Source organism: Microtus oregoni, unplaced genomic scaffold, assembly GCF_018167655.1.
Source record: "Microtus oregoni isolate MIOR12 unplaced genomic scaffold, Mior012 000015F_ref0000493, whole genome shotgun sequence".
In the NCBI taxonomy this organism is placed as follows: Eukaryota; Metazoa; Chordata; class Mammalia; order Rodentia; family Cricetidae; genus Microtus; species Microtus oregoni.
Window position 1 is genome coordinate 521,186 of NW_024543074.1, and position 14,081 is coordinate 535,266.

Consider the following 14,081-nt stretch of genomic DNA (forward strand, 5'->3'; position numbering starts at 1 on the left):
TCTTTTTAGCTGCAGCCACCAAGAAAGATCTGAGACTGTTCCTTCTCTCCGAGGACCAGGGACAGGCTGTTCAAAATGTTTGTTTCATGGTCTCTTTGGATAATCACAGCTAAAACTTGTTAGTTCCAATTTTCTGCATGGCCTAGGACACTGCTGTGTGTGTGTGTGTGTGTGTGTGTGTGTGTGTGTGTGTGTGTCTAACTGTGGTTCTGAATTCTAATAATGAGTGATCGCCCTCTGGGACTCTCTTGCTTTGTATGTACACAGTGTTCCTGAGCTTCCTCTGTATTTATTCGTCAACTGTGGGCCTCTTTTCTGAGCGGCTTCACAGCTTCGAATACAGTCATTGTTCATTTCTCGCACGCATGTCCCCTGCAGAAGACGCCATGAAAGTGAAAGATGAAGACAGCGAAAGAGACGAGAGCGTGTTGAAGCCGGAGCCCCTGGGGAATGCGGAAGAGAGCGAAATTCCTTACAGCTACGCGAGAGAATATAACGAATATGAAAACATTAAGCTGGAGAGACACGCTCTGTACGACGGCGGCAGGCCGACCGGTGGGAAGATGAACTGCGATGTGTGCGGGTTATCCTGCATCAGCTTCAATGTCTTGATGGTGCATAAGCGAAGCCATACTGGTAAATAGTCTCCTCTCTCAGTTCTCAGAACTGTCCATGTGCGGCCCCGGGAGGGACGAAGAGGCGGAGTTTGGGTCTTTCTTTGGCTTCCTCTGGTACTTTCTGCTATAGTGTTGATGTTTTGCTCTTTGCACTGCCGTTTTACCCAGGGACCCTCGTTTCTGCTTCACCATGCATTTGGCAAACACTGAAAATACTACGAATAAAAAGAGACTAACAAAGGCCTGATGGGGTGGCGCACGCCTTGACCCCAGCACTGGGGAGGCAGAGGCAGGTGGAGCTCTGAATTTGAGGCCAGCCTGGTCTACATATGAGTTCCAGGGCAGCCAGTGCTGCAAAGTGAGACCTGGGGGGAGAGAGGGAGGAGGTGGGTGATGCCAGAGAGAGAGAAAGAGACTGACCAATGAAAATAGCCACTGATTTTAGCTGAATAACTTTCCTTCAATTAGTAAGCAGGAGTTGGAAAAATCTTCCAAGTGTTTTGACACGGCACATTCGTGAAAGCGGGTGCCCTTACTGTGTTGGGTTCAGGTCTGATGGATAAAGGGATATGGGTTTTATTGTCGGTTTTAAATACATCTTCATGCGGTAAACAAGGAGTCCATAGGAAGGTCTAGGAACGAGTCACACTGAGTCTGTAGCCCTCATCTGGTGCAGGGACTCCAGAGTGAAAGACTTGACACCTTACATCTTGCATCTAAGTGCGTCTTAATGGCTCGATTCAATCACTCAGGAGACTGAAACAGGAGGACCATCATGAGTTCCATGCCATCCTTGGGAACAGAGGAATAGCCCTGTCAAAAAAGAAAAGATTAAAACCAGCAAACGAAAAAATGACCTTAGTCCCAGCACTCAGGAGGCAGAGGCAGGAGAATCTCTGTGCATTTGGGGCCAACCTGGTCTACAGAGCGAGTTCCAGGCTAGGGCTGCATAGTGAGGTCCTGTCTCAAAAATACAAGAAGGCTTGACTCTCTGAGCCCTTCTTCAAAGGCGACTGCGTTCAGATGCCAAGAAGTAGAAAAACCTCTAGGCAGCTCCCAAGGCTGCTGTGTCCCCTGGCACTGACTCAGAGCAAGATCACCAGACTAGATCTCTGCACCTCAGAATGTAGTTCCCAAGCGGCCTCTCAGCGAGGGCACAACTGCCCAAGAAATGGGCTTTCGCCACGGGCGTCTAATCTGGGCACATGCTTTTCCACTGGCCTTATGATGAGAGTTCTCCTTTTCCGTCCTCCCTGAAGGTGAACGCCCGTTCCAGTGTAATCAGTGCGGGGCATCTTTTACTCAGAAAGGTAACCTCCTCCGCCACATTAAGCTGCACACAGGGGAAAAACCTTTTAAGTGTCACCTCTGCAACTACGCATGCCAAAGGAGAGATGCGCTCACAGGACACCTTAGGACACACTCTGGTAAGTGAGGGACACAAGCGTTCCACATCTACTGGCTGTGGAAACGAGAGAGAGTTCCAGTCTTTCGCTCGCCCTCTGAAGGCTCGCCCTCTGAAGGGTTCTATCCGCAGAGACCTCTAGGGCTAACCGCCCTTCCCTTAAGGCATTAATTGTTCTTTGTCTGCCTCGGTGGAAACCGTCTCCGGCATCCTTGTGTCTGGAGAATAGCAGACAAATCACAATGTCTTCGTAATTTTTGTGAAAAAAAAAATCGTGGCCATCAATATTTTTATGGTAATACAAATATTGTATTTTATTTCTTAATACGCACACACCCATTTTCCAGTTTTCCATTCACAAAACTTCACGAGCAAATTATGTTTAGTTGGTAAATTATTAAAATGTGTAAAGCAGGGGTCTGAAGAGGTAGCTTGGAGGTTGAGAGCAGGTATTGTTCTTCCAGGAGATAAGGGTTTCATTGTTGGCACCCACACCCATTGCCTCATAGCCAGCATCAACTCCATCTCCAGGAGAGCGAGCGGATGCCTCTGGTCCCCACATGTACAATATCACATGATTTAAAATAATAAAAATGTAAATCAGACATAAATTTTTATTAGAGGTTCCTTTTGGTTGTTTTGGGATAAATTTCTTATTCCTTTTTGTTTGGTTGGTTGGTTGGTTTTGTTGTTATTGTTTTGTTTTTATTTTTGTGTTTGAGATGGGTCCCTCCTTTGCAGTCCTGATTGAACTGGAATTCACTATGTGTACCAGGGTCGCCTCACAGTTGTAGCCTCCTTTCTGCCTTTACCCCTTGTGTGCTATAATTACAGGCATGTGCCACTTTACCCAGCTTCTCGCTAAGTTTCCTAACCCCAACTTTCCCCTTCCTTGCCCCACTTATTTTTAAGCCCTAAGAGCAACAACAAGAATTCTTAAAAAGCCACCTGCTGCCTCGGTCTTTTCAATCCTTATTTTGAACAAGCAAGGTGACACTTTTTTTTTTTTAACATTTAGAATTTCCCTCTTAGAAAAATAAGGCGAATCTTATTTTCAAAATTGGAACCTCGTGTTCTTGATGTTATCTGGCAAATGTTTTAATTTAAGAAGAGAGAGAGAGAGGTTTGTTTTTATGTCAGTCCACATTACTGCTTTGACTAAAGCCCAGTCTCAGAACTACTCACGATTCAGAGTAAGGTTAAACAAGCCGACCTCAGCAAAACCCACGAGAGATCACATGTGGCAGAGAGGGGTTTTCTTTCTCTCTCTCTCTCTCTCTCTCTCTCTCTCTCATTTGTCAATGTAACAAAATAGTGACGGGTTTGATGGAAAGAAAGAAAAAGAAGATTCTCTCCTGCCCTTTTCAAGCAAAGTGCTGATAAGTCTTTTGAGTCAGATGCCAGAGCACCCAAGTTATACAGAAATAAAAAATGTTTAGCCTTGGAAAACCTGTGATTTAGTTTTGGTCTGGGATTTCATATGGATCTTCTGAGGGTGCTTTTACTCCCAAAGCATGAAGAATTGGAAAATAAAACATTTCATGATGGAGCCGGAGGGCTCACACTTTTTAGCTTGAGTTTTATCAAAAGATATGGGCAACTTATAAGGAAAACTACTTTTGATTTGTTTTAGAAAATTAGTTGAAGTCATTTTTGCAATTCGTTCTTTTTGATCATTTGGTTTTTTTTTCAGACAGGGTCTTGCTATGTAGCAGTGGCTGTCCTGGAACTCACTCTGTAGGCCAGGCTGGCCTTGAACTCACAGAGATTCCCCTGCCTCTGCCCCCAGAGTGCTGGGATTAAAGGCATGTGCAGCTAGGCCTGGATACTGCAACTCATTCTTAATTCGGTTATTAAGATGTTCTTTGTTAATCAGCCCTGTCTTTGGCCACGCTTGTTTAAAGCCATTTTACAAGAACGGCCCACACGCTCCAAACATGTCTAGCCCGACCCTAATGCCCACGGACCACCTTATTCCTTACCTATAGTTAGATGGACATCACAGAGTAGGAAGGATGCCCTCCCGTTCCCGTTAATTTTATGTGAATGAGCATTTTCCCTTGCATACATTGGTCCAAGGAAGTCAAAGGAGGGCATCAGGGCCCCTGGAATTAGATTCAGTATGGATGATGACGAGCTGCCCTGTGGGTGCTGGGAACCAAGCCCAGACCCTCTGCAAGAGCAGAGTGCTCTAACCATCAAGCGACCTCTCCAACCCCAGTAGTTAAGTGATCTTAACTGCTGAACCATTGTTCCAGGTCCCAAATAATTTGCTTGGTTTTGGTTTTTAGATAGGGTTTCGCTATGTACATCAGCCTGGCCTCAAACTCACAAAGAACATCCTGCCTATGCTGGGATTAAAGGTGTGTGTCACCACACCTGGACCCATTTCACTCTTACCCCACACTACCCTCCTTGAAGAATAAAGGATTCTTGTCTATCTATTTTTCTATCTATCTATCTATCTATCTATCTATCTATCTCTGTCTATCTCTGTGTGTGTCTCTGTCTCTCTTTCTCTCTCTCCTCTCTCTCTCAGCCTTTCTTTTTAACTCTAGATACCCTAGGGCTGGAGTTACAGCCAGTATGAACCACCCCATTTGGGTGCTGGAAACCAAAGTTCAGTCCTCTGGAAGAGCAACCAGTACCCTTCAGTGCTGTGCCATCTCTCCAGTCCTGGGACCTGCTTTGGTTAACTGAAAAGAAGCAAGGTTTAACCCATAGCCAAACACTAAGAAAAGCAACAGTCACCCACTGCAGACCCATCCATCTGCGATAGGACGCCATCCTTTTAATACACTGGTGGAAGAGCCCCTCCTAGACCATAGTCCTGTTTCAGCTTAGCAGATTTGACAGCAACACAGACTTGGAGGCGTGGGTCTGGCTGGGCCAGCAGCTTCATCCCTAGAGACCAGTGCCTTCTCAGAGCCGGGGTCTCGGTGTGTGGGGTCTCTGAGTGCTCTGTGTCTTCCTTCCAGTGGAGAAACCCTACAAATGTGAATTCTGCGGAAGGAGCTACAAGCAGAGAAGCTCCCTGGAGGAGCACAAGGAGCGATGCCGTACGTTTCTTCAGAACTCCGACCTGGGGGACGCCAGTAAGTTCCACAGGGCCCATTCCCCCCAAAGTCAGTGAGCCTTTGCCCTCCTAGGTGGTGGAGCAGGTTATAGATAGAGCGAATGAGCAAGGAGAGATGGGAAGTGTTGCGGAGAGAAACAGAGCAGGAAGTGCAGGGTAAGGGTGACATCGGGAAGGTGTCCACCAGGTAATGTTCTGGTGGACGTGAAGGCGTGGTAGCGAGCCCCACAGATCACTGGTGGTCAGTACGTGCCAAGGTCCTGATGCTGCAACTTGAAGAGATGGAAATACAGCCCATGTGCCTGGGACAGAATGAGCAAAGGGACGGGAAGCCAGAGGGGAAAGGGGAAACTAGATCTTATCAGGCCTCGGAGGCCATTGTAAAGACCTTTGAGCAAAACTGAAAATCTTTGAGCCCAGACAGGTGACATCATCAGACTTCTCATTCGTAAGCCGCCACCCTATTTTGTTCCTGAGAATAGACTGCCTTTTGGACAAGCTAGATAGATCTTGGGGAATCCAGCTGGGAGTCTGTGGCAAGAATTCGAGCCAAAGGGAACTGTGTCTTGGCAGTGGTGGGAGTTAGGGTGTTCTGATTCAAAGACAGCCAGCAGGCTTTCCTGGCTATGGTGATCTCAAAGGTGATGCAGGCTGGGGAGTAGTTAGGGAGGAATCAGGAACACGCTCAAGGATTTTCTCCGCACAGGACCCAGTGGTGATGTCCTGGTCTGCCCATGGGACTTGCTGTGATGTTTGTACTTGGCTTTGAGGGGTTTCCTATTTTCCCCAGGGATTTGAACTGTATAGCTTCTGGCCCCAGATTTTAACACCGTGTGTGTCCTCCTCCATGTCCAGTGTGGTCTTATTTCTTTCTCATCCTTTCGTTGAGTCAGCCTAAAGCATTTCTCGAATGGCATCTCTGGCAGTCAACCTTCATTCAACCCATTTGATCCTCAACCCGGTTCTTCAGCTTGGGGTGGGGACTTGGTTCCTAGAGCCAAGTCCTTATGGAGAACGGGAGGGATCCTCGCGGACATTGGTCTTTGACTGCAGTAACTGCGCTGGGACACTCTGAGCAGCCTAAAGCAGATGATTACATAGGGTGTCAGAGCAATGTGAGCATTACGAAAGGCAGAGTGGAAATCCTGAGTGTTCACCCCACGGAGTGGAAAGAAACTTGGGCTTTAGATCAAGGCCGCTTCCTGGTTTAGGGGCTGGCCAACTGAAGCCCGTGGGTCTTTGCTTGCTTCTACCTTTTATCCTGACAGCATCTTGAGTTTTATCAAGGGTTCTTATTCCTCTTTGTTTCCAAAGGATGCCACTTGCTTACCTTAAGAAAAACAACGATGGCTTGGTGTTTGCCATCTTAAGTGGCATGCTGAGTTGTGAGTTAGTGTTTGCCCGTAAAAGAAACATCTATTCCTACCTTCTCCCTTTGGAGGTGGGAAAACAAAGACTTGTCAAAATCCAGTGACTAACTTAAAAATGACAAGCGCTTTAGTTTGCTTGTTTAGTTGGGTTTGTGTGTGCACGCAGGCACGCATGCATTTGTCTGGCAGTATTTTTTATTTTTTTATTATTTTTTTAAACCACATTTTTTAAAAATTCATTTTACATTCCAACCACAGTTCTCTCTCCCATTCCACCTCCTGCTCCCTGTATTTTTTATTTTTAAAATCAATTCATACTCTATAAGAGCCAGGTGTGGTGGCACATCCTTTCATCTCAGCAAATAGGAGGCAGAGGCAGGGGGATGACTGAATTTGAAGCCAGCCTGGTCTACAGAGTGAGTTCCAGGACAGCCAGAGCTACGTGTAGAGACTCTTTCTCAAAAAATGACAAAGAATAAAGTAAGAAGTAAATAAAGCTGGCAACCATCATCATTGTCTAATTCCAGAACGTTTGCCACTCCCAAGAGAGACGCCCCGCCTACCACCTCCATTTTCCTGTCTCCGTGACTGGCCACAGCTCCCCTACTTTGGGTCTCTGCTGATTTCCCTGTGCCAGATAATGTCACATAAGTGCAGTCACACACGGGGAGCCTTTTGAGCCTGATCTTCTGACAGACATAAAGCTTTTAGTTTCAGCCATATTGAAACATGTTCTCATGCAGTTCATGTATGGACTGACCACAGTGTGTTTTCCCAGGCATCGGTTCATTGGTGGGGGATTTACTTTCCATCTTGGGAAATAATAAACTGTATTTTTAACAGTCATATATTACCTGCACAGCAAAAGAAATATACAACATATACTGAAGAGACACACACATGTGTGTGTATGGTGTGTGTGTATGTGGTATGTTTGATGTCTGTGCGTGTGTGGTGTGGGGGGGTGGGGTGTGTATATGTGATGTGAATGTGTGTGTGTGCTGTGTGTGCTTGTGGTGTGTGTGTGGTATATGTGTGCCAGGGTGTGGGGTGTGGGTGTGTGGTATATGTGTGTGTGGGTGTGTATGTGGTATGTGTGTGTGGTGTTTGTGTGTGTGTATATGTGGTGCATATGTGTATGTGTGTGGGGTGTATGTGTGTGGTGTGTGTGTGGGGGGGTATATGTGTGTGGCATATTGTGTGGGGTGTATGTGTGTGGTGTGTGTGTGTGTGTGTGTGTGTGTGGTGTCTTGATTCTCCTGGAAATGGGAATAAGGGAATCAGCGATTCTACCCCATATGCAATAATAAAATGATGATTTTTGAAGTAACCCCATGCCATTTTAGGAATTTGAAGTTTAAAAAGTTATCGGAAGTTTTAGGCTGTTCAGAGTGCTGGGGCAGGAGGCACTGAGCTGCCGACAAAGCTAATTTGCATCAATAGGGCTGTTTGATGGATGCGTGCAACAGAATTTAAGTCTCAGCAAAAAGTCAAGGGTTAACCAAGTCAGCAAATTTGATTGCTTTTTTTTTCTTTCTTTTTTTCCGAGATAGTGCCTCTCTATGTAGCTCTGACTGACCTAAACCTTCTGCTATGTGTGCCACCTGCCTGGCTTTGATTTCCTTTCTTTCTTTCTTTCTTTCTTTCTCTCTCTCTTTCTTTCTTTCTTTCTTTCTTTCTTTCTTTCTGACAAGTATGCCATAGTTGTGGTTTTAGGTTACAAAATGGGTAAAGTCACAGCTCAATCAAGTATAAATACCACATGCCTGTTCTATATTTCTGGGTCTCTTGGGTTTTAAATAGTGCCTACATATTTTTTCCAGGATCCAAATGTAAAGACCTTTTGTTCTAGCTCGAGCCCCTCCTTCACGGGCACCATTCCTTCTGTGGTTTCCATGTCTGTTTCCTTCTTGTAACTAGGAGTCCAGTATGGATGGATACAGTGTTCTATTCCAAGCCTGACCAATGCAGTAATGTTCCCTTACACTTGAACTTCTGGTTTCTGCCTCCACCTCTCTCCACAGTGAAATTGGAAGCATGTGTCTCCAATGCCCAGTTTGATGTGGTGTTGGGAATCGAACCTAGGACTTTGTGCAGACTAGGTACTCAAGCAGCTATTTCTACTTATTTCCAGCCCCAGGGCAGTACATCCTAAATCTTTATTCCTCGTGTCACTTCTAAAACGCTATTTCGGGGCTCCTGTGTGTGGGCTCTCACGCAGCAAGTGAGTGTTTAAATCAAAACCCAGCTGGATGTGGCAGCAGGAGGCTGAGGCGGGAGGGGAGGGTAGCAAGACCCTGGCTCTAAAGAAAGAAAAGCAAGTTAAGCCGTGGTGTCGTGTGAGAGCTGGCCGGGGGACAGAGATGTCTGTCCTGGAAAGCAGGCCTCTCTGGAAGGGGACCGATGAAAGGTCTTTGAGAAAAGACCAGCCTCTGAAAGAACACCAGTGTGCAGAGACAGGACTTCTGTCTTGATGGTTCTTGCTTTTACTCAGACACAGCTGATTCGGTTCTGCATCATAACCTGTTTGCAAAGATGAAGAAAAGCTAAGCCCCTACCCCTGAAGAATACACAGAGCATTGAGGCACTGGGCTGATAATGGAGACATATGAGTTATTACAAGTTGAGTTTAAGTCTCTACAGCAGATGCCTTGCAAGAGGGACGTCGTTGCAATATTCCTGCTGCCCAGTGGTGTACAGATGGCCAGAAGGAACGGCAGATGACCATGGCATTCATATTCTTGATCTTTTTGATGTTACTGTGGCCTCATTTCACACAACTTATACTTGTAGCCAAACCTTCCGTGAATAACCATGAGTTCTAGCAATAATAAGACGTTTTGTTGGCGTTGCCAAAGCTCAAACCCAGGGCCTGGCACATTCTAGACCAGCTCTCTGCCACTGATAATAGCATTTATAAAGTAAGTGACTAAAACCAGAGGTGATGACATATACCTTGAATCCCAGCACTCGGGAGGCAGAGGCAGGGGATCTCTTGTGAGTTCAAAGTCAGCCTGGTCTACAGGGTAGACTCTACATAAACAGTTCCAGGGCTGCATAGAGAGATCCTGTCAAAAAGAAAAAGCCCTAAGCGAATGGTTGATGATGTTTAGTTGTGAGTCTGGGAGTTAAATTTTTTTTCTCCTTTCTCATTGCTTCAGTGGAGCCAATACAAGCACAAGGGTTTCAGGATGAAATCATATTTTGTCATGTAGCTCCACTTTTTCTTCTAAGAGTTAAAAAAACAAACAAACACCAAGTCTGTATTCCTAACAGTCTCATTTGACTTGCTCCACAGGGCAACAGTTACATGTAGCTTTTTTGTTTGAACCTGCCTTGTCTTTGATAGCAATCTGTTGTTAGACAATCTCGTTGCACAATGACTCCACTTTGTTCCTGTCTCCATTAGCTGCTGACCACACCATAGAAGAGACCGGATGCAATGGCTGCTTTTAGCTCCATTTAACTCTTCGAGCCCTGATGAAGGATTTTGCAAAAACAAAAGCAGACCATGAACACATAGTCAAAGCTACAATTACTTTCAGGTTTAACAATGTATCACGGAAGCAGTTAACAGTTAAGGCTTGTGCAGGGATTAAAGGCAATTTATCTTTGTAATTGGGGTTATCATGACATTTTATTATTTTTCCAACGTCTCTAAGATCCGTTGCTAATAAAAATTGACCCTTACCTACTCCATAGTAGACAAATGATGTGGAGGGAAATTGTGTCAAGAATTGCAGTCCTGTCCCTGTGCCCACTCAGGTACCAAATGCATCAAAGTCCACCTTCCCAGACCCCCGCCCCCACCCCGGCAACACTAAACTGCCGAACACCACCTAGGAACGGATTTCCTGTTGCATCATTTAGACCCATTATCTTCTTCCCTTGCCACCTTCCCAAACTCGTTTTCTTCCACTTACATTTGTGGGACTCCTTGTAGCACGATAACAAGTCTAGACTGCCTGAATGGACAGTTGAGTCCTAAAGGCGAGGGAGGACCAGAAGTCAGAAGGCCTTCCTCCCTGTTCGTCTTAAACAATCCCCGAGCTCAGCTAACTCTGACAACTGACTTGGTGTTTAAAAGATGCCCGTTCAGTGGTTTTGTCCATCCACCGTCTGGTGGTTCAGAGGTAAAAAGACACGAAGTCTAGGGAAGAAAGTGGACCCTATTTTGTTGCCTGTTAGCCTTTGTCCACTCCACAGTTGGAAATCAGTTAAGTCTGTGAAGGGGAACTCAGGCCCTGGGGTGTGCTCCCGTGGTTGGGAGTGTCAGCGTCCTGCCTGACAGCTCTGGGAAGGGTGCAGTGGGCGAGCGGTCTCTCGGTTTCTCACAGGAGGCCTTTCCCACTGAGCAGAGCTGTGGAAGTGGGAAAGCCTTCACTTGTGCCCCAGATTATCTTTTCACCCATGAACACTCCAGAACGTTCCTCTCTTAAATGTCAGCCATTTGGCCACTGATTGACACGGTGAGAGTTATCTGGAAATGACTGCCAAGACCAGCTTGGTGGGTAACCAGGAATGAGAAGGGTGATGTTATCTCAGAAGGCTGCCATTTAGTGACATGCCCTAATTACAGTTATTTAGGTCAATGTGTCCATGCCTCAGCATCCTCGCAAACATAGAGGATGTCGTTGCGTGTGCCCACAAAACTGCTGCTGCTACTGGGGACTTTGGTGAAACATGAGCAATGACTCCTAAGACATAAGTGGGAAACTGAGGCGTCATGCTTAGGGCGGGTCCCAGGTCATGATTTGGCCATGAGGGGAAGGACTAAAAGGGACCAAACACAGTGGTGAAGTGTGCTCAAAAGTAAAAATTCCCCAAGTATTTGTTATCCTCATTTCAGCCTAAATCATTTTTATAACAGATACAGGCCTGGTGCCTCTGATCCTCTCATGCGCTCCTAGAGTACACATGGCTACCTTTACCCTACTTCTAAGAAAAAGGAACAACAACAACAACAACAAAACAGTAATCCCTTGAACTGGAAACTGACTTCAAATTCCAGGCGGTCTTTCATCTCTCTGCTCAAGGGACTTTGGCTAGTGCCACATCTGGCGGTGGTTTGTGTGCAAGGAAATAATATGCATGATCATTTCCTGTTTGGTCATTGTAACCTGTCCCTGGACTGGGCAGAATTTGACCCCCTTCACTCCATAGCAGCGTCCTGTCACCAAGTGCCTAAGTCCAAGGACTTTACCAAGTCTGAAAGCTGCCTAAGCCCCTGGTCCTGAGCGTAGTCTTCTCATTTACGTAAATCGGTGTTGACAGCTGGAGCAGATGTGGGGATGCGTTTCTTCAGAGTTATTGTTGACAAGAGCCCACGTCAAGTGATGTGGCGTTGTCGTTATACTTGTTTTTTCACTTTTGGAGACAGGCTTCCTTTATGACTGATTTTTAAAAACCACACAAAGCTCTGCATTGTATAACACCCGAAACAGTGTTCTTCTGGTGATGGGAAGAAAGTGGAAAATAATTAAGACTTGAAATGATCATTTTTCTAATCTGGCATTGGTGCTCTCCGGTCCAGCCTCTCTTGCCCTGGAGATCTTTCCAGGTCATTCATCCCCTGCAAAGGTAGCCAGTGTCCTTTTTTTCTGAACATGTGTCTCACAGACCATGGAATGTGTGCTGATTCTGTATGTTGGAATCTCTTCACATGGCAAATACCTCAGACTCCTCAGCTACAGGACAACTGCAGACAGTTCCCAAACCTGTGCGGGCACTGAGCTAGGGAATATCTCATTCTGCAGATATCAATTTTACCTTTTTAACTCTAGTCCCTTAAAAAAAAAGTACATTTTCTTCTTCCTTAGACACATTAGAAATGTATGACCTTCTAGTTTAGACTTTCAGAAGTGCTCAGACGAAACAGAGATATAATGTCTCCGGCAGGGGTGGATGCACCATGGCCCTGGGATCAAGGGCAGCCATCAGTCTGTTTGTATACAGGGTTTTTACTGTTTACTTATTTATTGTGTATGTGTGGTCTATGGATATGTCCACGTTTGTGTGTGTCGAGGTGTGCCTGGAGGCCAGAAGTCGATTTTGAATGTCTTTCTCAATCACTGTCCACCTTAGTTCTTGAAACAGAGTCTCTCATTGAGCCTGGGCCTTGCCCATGACAAGCTAGAATGCCTGGCTAGCGAGCCTCTGGGTTTCCTGCTGTCGCTGCTTCCCCAGTGCTTGGGCTCTTTAGGTGGGTCCTGGGGACCCAAATTCAGGTTCTCGTGCTTATATAGCAAGCATGTCACAGGCTGAGACATCTCTCTGGTCCAGTTTTTACATTTTAGCAGAGATGTGGAGCAGAGAACACTAATATAGAAAGGGGCTGTGCATCCCACAGATTTAAATATAGTTGCCGCCGACATGAACGTAGTAGTGCAGGTGTGTAATCCCAGAACTTGAGGTTTGGGGCCAGCCTTGGAGCTGTGAAACAGAAAGACCCTGCCTCAAAAGTAATAATGATTGCAAATGGCCACACACAGTGTTTACTCTTTGCTCTTTCTACAGAAATTCTTTACTGGCCCTTGATTCCAGCATTATGAAGTTTTGGGCCTTCTGTTTATAGCAGTTAGTGTGTTCTCGTTGGTTACCACTGGCTGTTCCAAAGTAAATTACATTTGTTCCACTTTACTATTTAAGCGTATTGGCGTTGTTTTTATACTCATCTGGTGCACTGAAATTCTGGCTGGTCCCCCTCCCCAGTTTCACATGGTAGCCTAGGATGTCCTGCAACTCACTGTGTAACAAACTCATGGCCTCCTCTTGTCTCAGTCTCCCAAGGATTGGGACTATAGGCATGAGCCTTGTCGTCCTGTTATGGCTGCCTTTAAAAATCATCCGGGAACTTGGAAAGCAAGCTTATCCTGGCCCCACTGCAGAGTGAAAGGGAAGCTGCCTGTGGATATCTAAGTGTGTACCAGGCAATCAGGCTGGACTAATTCACAGCCAGGTCTGAGAACTCCAGCCCGTGCCACTCAGATGTCTGTCTGTGGGTCTATAACCAATCCACACTCTCGGGCAGTTCCTATTGTCATTTTTTTTTTCATTAGGAATACAATAGAAATGCGGTATACAGATTGCCCTTTAATTTTCAGACAACAGTGTGGCTCAGGGACATGGTAATGGAAACAATTTTGAGATGTGTGGAGAACCTATGAAGCAACACACGGAACCCAGAGAAACGGAATTTGAAAGATAAGAACTGAGAGAAACGTAGTGAAGAAAAAAAAATGACTCAGTATTTCAATACCCAAATCACTGGGTAGATTTCTTGCTATCTGGGCGAGTGTATCTATTTTCAAAAGTCTATTACCATAGCCAGAGCGGTGAATCTGGGGCACCGTGCCTTTTTTTTTTTTTTCAAAGTTGTTAAGAAGAATTATATCAGCGTGCAGGTGTCACATGCAGTTACTCAGAATCAGAAAGGAGCTGCCGGGGGTGAAAGGGCCTCCATCTATCTATCTTTTTGCAACCAACCACGTCCAAGCTGTTTCTTCAATACTTCCTCTTGCTAATGAAGGTACTAGCTGGGGATGAGTCGGGCTTTCCCATCTCAGCATAAGACTGCAAGATTTGAATGTGCCCCAGAATCGGTCTCACTGACC

At 45.8% G+C, this 14,081-nt stretch overlaps 1 pseudogene; it reads left to right on the forward strand.

Moving 5' to 3' along the window:
- Nucleotides 1-365: 365 nt before the first annotated feature.
- LOC121456152 lies at nt 366-14,079 on the forward strand (annotated as a pseudogene).
- Nucleotides 14,080-14,081: the final 2 nt, after the last annotated feature.